Below are 8,094 nucleotides of genomic sequence, written 5' to 3'. Positions count from 1 at the left end.
AGAAACGGAAGGAATTTTTAAAAAGACCACATAATAAAAGATCATTAAAAATAATGGAAACACACACACATAAAGAGAAAAGAAAAAAAAACAACACAAGGGTGACAGAAACAAGATAAATAAAAGGGATTTATTACAGGGTATTAAATGGTTCACATCAGTGGTTCTCAAAGGGTGGTCCCAGAACTGGCACATCACCTGGAAGTCAGTTAAGTGCAAACTTCCAGTCCTACCCCAGACCTACTGAATCAGAAACTCTGGGATGGGGCTAGCACTTCATGTTATAGCAAGCCTTTCAGGTGATTCTGATGCATACTCAAGTTTGAAAACGACCTGCATAGAGGACCACTGGAAGGGTTGGGGAAAAAACATTTAAGAACAAGTACTTGTCAAATTGAGAAGCTGTTTACAGCTGCTGGTTCAAGAACCACATGGCTTCTCCTCTGCCATGGTGGGGAGCCAGAAGCTGGATCAAGAAGCCCCTGCCATAGCTGATGGCTCCATAAATAAGCTGCCTCTGCAATAATCAGAAAGTGACCAACTGAGGAAGACTCTTCTCTGGCTCCCAGATCCAGAACCGTATCACTGCCACAATCTGCAACAGCAAAATGCATGCCTTCTGGCCTGCCTCCTCTCTAAACTCAAGTCCAAATCTGAGTTCTTCAAGAGCACATTTGACTGGCAAGGCCTAAATCATATTCAGAATCTTGGATGGAAAAATTCCAGGAAATGAAGTTTCTAGCTTTCCAGGCTCTCGGAGGGTGCTCATTCTCTCACATCCCACTTACCCCAGGGTAGAAAGTAGGGTCAGTGTTTTCTCAATTCCTCTCCAGTGTCAATTCTTGACCAATAGTCCTCCCCATCTTGTAAAAACCTTGTTCCTTCCAAGCTCATACATTCAGCTAAACCACTGCTAGTCACTCCACTGTCACACCTGAACCTTGTCAGCATATAAAACCTTTTAACCTCTAAAATCACTAAGACACCCAATATCTGATCACAACCTCCCATCATTACAGCTAGATTGCTCAACTACTATCACTATATCTATTCTTTAACCATATTAATTAATCCACTGATCTCTCCAATTTCTCCCTGTCAGCCACATACCATCTAGTTTAGACTCCTTTATTTTAATCAGACTCTTGTTGATATTACAAACTTCTTTTCTTTTTGTCTTTTTGTTCCATCGGCCCAGCAAAATTCAAGCCTGGATGAACCAATCACCCATCTTCTCCATGGGAGCATGTAAGCTAGTTGAGCACTAGCAATCACACGTTCTCTCTAATCAGCTCCCATACCCTCTCTCCTCCAATGTCTGATACCCTAGTCCTCAGCAGATGACTTAGCCTCAGATTTCTGAAACAATCAAAAACCAAACTTCAATTTCTTGTCAGATAACCTAACACTCCCTGCCTCTGAGCCCCTCAACCACTTTCTAAAGCCAAACTTTCCACTTGTGTTCTAGCCCCATGCCCCCTCCTGCCCCACCCAAAGAAACTGAAGATATTTATCCTTTTCCTTTCCACTGGCTCCTTCTAAACAGAATTTAACGGGAATTCCCTAGTGGTCCAGTGGTTAGCGCTCTGCGCTTCCACCGCAGGGGGCACGGGTTCAATCCCTAGTGGAGGAACTAAGATCCCGCATGCTGTATGGTGCGCCACCTCCCTCCCGCCAAAATAAATAAAATACGTGCCTCCCCAAAATAAATAAATAATATAAAAGTTAAAAAATAAACAACATTTAACTATTTTTGAATTTTCAACTTAACACAAGTACAACTATCCTTCAACCCACAGTTCTCCAACTAATATCCTCCTGCCCCTCACAGTCAAACTTTAAGAGCTGTCTGCCCTTGATGTTTTAATCACCCTGCTGCATCCTAACTAGGAGACTGCCCTCAGCTCATCACTGAAGCTAAAGTGATCAGTAACTGTTGTGTCAATTAGTCTAATAAACTCTTCTCAGTCTCGTTTAACTTGACCTCTCAGCAGCACCAAGGCTCCTTACCGCTTGTTTCTTGAAACATTCTCTTTTCTTGAGAAGCAATTCAAGTCCAGTAACCTTCCAGATGTTTACAAAATTTCCTGTCTTTTACAGTTGTCTTACACCTATTTGGTAGCTTTTTTGCTTGTTTGCAAACTCACCACTTTTGTCTCTCCAAAGTATTCAGTTTAGTTTGCTTTCTTTTCTTTTTTAGAATTGTTTTTATAAAATCTTTAGTTGATAAACAATACTTATAAATAAGTGTAGAATATAAAGAGTAACAATGAAACACCTGTATATCTGCCATGTTTCAACTTACTTTTAATAGAAACAGTAACTCTTACATACCCAAATTTCCTTAAAATTTAAATATATGTCACAACTATATAAACATAGTGACAAATCAACTGATATTAAAAATGTTCGAACCAATACAATGACTCTTGGCAAGCATTCAGTTCAACTAGTTAGAGTGACCGGGCCTATAGGAAAAAAGTCTACAGGCTTCGAGAATTCAGCGTGCCATGGGCATCAGTAAAGTATGCTTTACACAGGAAATGGAGAATGTCAGTTAACAGAGGGAGCTAGTTAAATGGAATCAGTTAAGAGAATTTCTACATGTCTTAAAGATTTTTCCATATCATTTTTCCACATACATCTTTTTCATTCTTCTTAGTTACTATATGGTGTTCCATAGGATTATAGTTTATTTGGATATTTCCCATTTAATGGACAATTGGATTATAATACTATTACAAATAATATTGCAGTGAATATTCTAGTAAAGATCTCTTCATTAATGAGAAATCATTTTTCTAGAATAATCATCTGAAGTGGAATTACTGTACTGGGTTAAAGGGTAGACACATTTCAAAATTTAATAGATACTGCCAAACAGGTCACCAAGGTGAAAATCAATTTATACTCTTACTAACTGTAAAAATGGGTATACCCATTTTACGACCCCTTGTCAGTCTTTGATTTTTGCCAGTCTGATGGGTGAAAGAATTCTTCCCTACTGTATTTATTTGCACTGTCCTGATAATAATTGAGATTAGCAACTTCTCTTTATATGTTGGACATCTATGTCTTTTATGAATTGCCGATACACATAATTTGCCCTTATTTCTACAGGACAAATCGATCATTCCTTATTGATCTGTGCAGTTATTTATGTTGCAAATATTTTCTCTCTGTATCTCCCTGTTAAAAAAACTTTGCTTATGTTTCTTGCTAAACTGAAGTTAAATTTTATGAGTTAAATTTCTCAGTCTTCTCCTTTATGGCTTCTTTTTTTGTCTTTTTTTTTTTTTTTTTTTGGCCATGTTGCATGATGTGGGGATCTTAGTTCCCTGACCAGGGATCGAACCCATGCCCCCTGCCGTGGAAGTGCAGAGTCCTAACCACTGGACCACCAGGGAATTCCCCTGTTTGTGTCTTAAAAAGGCATTTCCTACCCCACTGATATAATATCAGAATATAAAATATCTTCTTTTATTTTCTTCTAATAATTTTTCTAGTTTTGGATTTTACATGTAGCTCTTTGGTCCATCTGGAATTTTCTTATCATAAGAGATACAGGTATTTACTTATTCCATATCTATCTTCCTTAAAAGTTTCATGAGATAGAGATCTTGTCTATCTGACTCACTATTGTATCTAGAACCTGGTACATGGTAAGCGCAATAATTAACCTTTGTTGATTGAACAACTAACTTCTCAAGGTACAAAAGTCTCTATAAGGATTCACTTCTCATAGAAGGCGTGGCATTGGTGGTTAATTTCCATTTTTGACTACACAATGCAAATTCTGGACACAAGTAAAAGATGTTTAGTAAATGTGTACCAGAGTTTATAAAATTTTGCATCGGCACCCCAACTTGTCTGGTTCCCATGCTGCTCCAATGCTGCCAGCCTGATCTCCCCAGATGTGTAAAGTGATTAGATAACACTGCTCCTCAAGTATGGAGTTACTTTACATACACTGTTTGGTCTAATACATTGTTTCCCAAAGTGTTCCTATGGTACAACTGGTGGTATGCAAGATGATTTCTGAGATACAAAAATGAACGATTTTATTTGACTAATTGTGTTTTTATTTTAACTTGTATATATAAAAAGAAAACTATAACTAGTCCATGAAACCCATGGTTTCATCTACATTGTTTAGATCAAGACTAAAGCACTTAAATCTTAAAATTAAATTAGTTTAAAGAAAATTACTAAGAAAACAATACTACAGTTGATAAGGGGTGGCCAAAAGAGACGAAGGCACAAGAATGACAGATTTGTGTAACAATATGCCCCTGGGGCTATAAGCCTTGGCCATACCCTGCACCCCTCTAACAAAGTGAGTTACCACGGGTGAAGCTGAAGTCACCACCTCTGCCTTCCCCAACAGAAAGCCAAGTTGCTGCGGGATAAAAGGACTAGATTGGGAAACATAACTGGCCCCTGGCTGCGCCAATGAGGTTGCAGCGCGCGGGGCACAACACCCAGGGTTAGAAGAGCCTCACCGAGGAAGAGGCTAGAACACAGCAGAATGAGAAGACCGACCCGCTACCTCTCTAGGGGTGACCGCCTGCCCTTTCTCAGTCCTGGGCGAGGGGTAGCTTTCACCACTAGCCTGTTCGGGAAGCGAGCCCTGAGTTTCGTAAGGCTGAGGACTACGGTAGGTTCGCAGAGTCCGAGGGTTGCAATGTAGGCAGCGCTGCGGCCGGGACACAGGATGAGGTGTTACGGACACCGCGTGGGGAAAGAAGGCGAGACCCGAGGAGAGCAGAGATGGGGGATGCACGGTTGCCATCGTGGGTTAGGGAGGTGGGGACCACGACGGTTTCCGGAGTTCAGGGGCTGAAGGTCGCGAGGCTGTGCAGAGGCGGAAAAGCGGAGCCGGAGTTGGTTCCCAATATCTTAGTGCTACCGAAAAAGAAGTGGGGTGGGGGGGTAGTAATCCTGGGGCCCCGCACATCCCGCTGTGGTACACTCACCCTCACCAAAGTCCTTCCGGAAGCCCAAGTTCGAAGATGGCGCCGCCTGTCTGGTCGCCGTTCTATGACGAAATCTGGTAGCTACTCTTCATTGACGTCCCCCCAGTGCACAAGGTAAACACGTGGGCTTGGTTGGGAGTTTGTGCCCCAGGACGTTTTCTATTAGACTATGTATTCCATAATGCAGTGCGGCCAGCGTCCCCGAGCCCTGTCGCAGCGGGCGCAGCTCCCGGGCCTTAGCGGCGCAGGGGACGCCGCTGCACGGCCTTATGGGAATTGCAGTGTCCTGAAGGGAAGACTGACGCCTGCGCGGACAGTCGTCGCGCCCCCGCCGGTTCCCACGCGGCTTCTACTCGAGCCTCGAGAGTGCGAGTGCCCAGGCCTGAGTGTCGCTCCCGAGCGCGGAATCCTGGCTTTCTGTCGAGACTACCGGCCTGTGGCTGGCAGGGCCGGGCTGGCGTGGGAGTATTGACCTGCAGCCCCGCCGTCGAGCCGAAGACTGGGAGACAAAGGAATCCTTGCCTCGGGGGACGACTCCGGCTTCCCCCTCAGGGCAGCCCCCAGCAGATCCAGCCACTAGTGAAGTCAAGGATGGACCCGAGACAGAAACACCGTGAAAGGGAAGAGCAGTAGAAAAGCCTGGCATGGGGACGCTCTACTCAAGTGATCCTCGGGCTTGGACCCTCCCCTTGGTCGTAGGCCTTGCCCCACTCCCTCCCTGGGAGGTAGGACGCTGGTGGAGAAAGAATGTAACAAACTTCCGCCTTTTCCTGAGGCATTTAAAGCTGTGTAAATCTCACAGGTCTCCACACACCGAATAGCGGAGTTCAGGATGTATAAACAAACAGGAAAGGGTGGGGTAAACCAATCTTTCTCTTCCCAGATAATCTCATCTATTAAATTCCCTTGGTTACACAAAACATTTAAGAAAAGCATGGGAGAAGCTAGCTAAGATTTAAAATCTGGAGCAAGGGGACTCCCATCCCATTTGCCCTAAGTGGCCTAAAGACAAGCTAAGGCTGCGCTGTGGCTTAGGACTGACTGCTTTCTGAGAGTGCAAAATCGGGTGCAGTCGAGGCTTCAGTTCCTCTAATACGGGGTTATCTACAATGCTTGTCCGATGGACAGCTCTCAACTTGACAACTTCAAGCATTTATTTCTCTATTAAAATTTTTTTTCAAGCATTTATTTCTGTAATGAACAAATCTGACTCTTCTCCATTTCTGTTGCCTCAGATTAGACTATCTTTGACTTCAACTAAAGCAAAATCTTTTTTATATTAATAATTGTATTTATTTTGGGGAAAAGACATTCACATGGCTGAAAATTCAAGATACATAGGGTATAAAGTGAAGAGTACCTTTCACCTCTGTCTCCAGCCTCCCAGACCACATCCACCCAGGCAGTTTTCTTGTTACAGGTCCAAGATATTTTCTTTATTTATACACATGCAAATACATATATATCTCCCCCACACACACCTTTTTTTAAAACCTTTTGGCCGCGCTGCGCATGTGGGATCTAGATCCCCAGCCAGGGAATCTTCCCCCTTTTTAATTCAAACAGCAACTACACACACTGTCCTGCACCTTACTTCTTTTGAGTGTACCTTGGAGACTATTCCATTTCTCTATATAAAAACCTTCCTTATTCTTTGTTATGACTGCTTAGTATGTAATTATATGAATGTAGTACAATTAGCCCTTATTATTAATGGATATCCAGGTGGTTTCCAGTCTTTTGCTATTATAAACAATGCTGCTATAAATAACTCTGTATCTAAGCTACTTCAAATGTGCAACTATATGGCTAGCATAAGTTCCTAGAAACAGAATTGCTGGACCAAAGTTTAGGTGCATTTGTGATTTTGATTGATAAGCAATTTTTTTGGGGGGGGGGCACGTGGGCCTCTCACTGCTGTGGCCTCTCCCATTGCGGAGCACAGGCTCCGGACACGCAGGCTCAGCGGCCATGGCTCACGGGCCCAGCCGCTCCGCAGCATGTGGGATCCTCCCGGACTGGGGCACGAACCCGTGTCCCCTACATCGGCAGGCGGACTCTCAACCACTGCGCCACCAGGGAAGCCCTAGGCAATCTTTTTTTTTAATTGATCTGGTTCTCTGCCTCTAATCTCTACCAGCTACCTTTCTAAAGCACAGAGCTGACCCTGTTGAACCTCTGCTTAATTTTGATGATTGAGTGGTATGCTCAATATGTTAAAAAAAAATGAATTCATCATGATCTTTATAGAGAGAAAGCCAAAAACTGAACAACTTCTCATTGTATGCCACTGGAAGTAAGCAGTGATCAATCCTGAAAACTGGCAATTAAAAGGAAAGAATTAAACATGTATCTTGCCTTTCCAGTATGAATTGTAATTCAGAATAGTAACTGACGACAGGGAGTTCTTTATAGAAGATTATCAGCTAGTACATATGGAATGATGTAATTAGGAAAAAAAAATTTACCATGTTGCATCCTCTAATGAAATAATTCAGGCAACAATAAAAGTGGATGAAACCACTAAATGAAAGTTTGTTGGGAAACTTTAAAACACCTGGACCCATTCATCACTGAAAATGGGCCGACCAACCTGACGGCAAGGCAGTATGAAACATACTCAACCTGGTTCCTGGCACGAGTCTATGTCATGAGAAAAGAAGAGGGGTTGGAGAGACTGCTTTTGATTACAAAAAATTTAAGACAAAATAACGACATGTAATATATGGATTTGTTTGGATTCTGATTCAACAGTATAAAAAGCTGCTTTTGAGACAATCAAGGAAATTTGATTATGGATTGGACAATAAGGAAGAGTTTTGTTTTTTTTTTTTTGCGGTACGCAGGCCTCTCACCGCTGTGGCCTCTCCCGTTGCGCAGCACGGGCTCCGGACGCGCAGGCTCAGCGGCCATGGCTCACGGGCCCAGCCGCTCCGAGAGGCATGTGGGATTTTCCCAGACCAGGGCACGAACCCGTGTCCCCTGCATCGGCAGGCGGACTCTCAACCACTGCGCCACCAGGGAAGCCCAAGGAAGAGTTTAATAAGTGTAATGACATGGTAAGCTTCCATATTTTTTAGAGACATACTGACGTTTGGAGGAGTAAAACGATATAATG

This window comes from Hyperoodon ampullatus (assembly GCF_949752795.1).
Source record: "Hyperoodon ampullatus genome assembly, chromosome: 15".
NCBI classification, from domain to species: domain Eukaryota; kingdom Metazoa; phylum Chordata; class Mammalia; order Artiodactyla; family Ziphiidae; genus Hyperoodon; species Hyperoodon ampullatus.
This window is presented reverse-complemented; position numbering follows the sequence as displayed.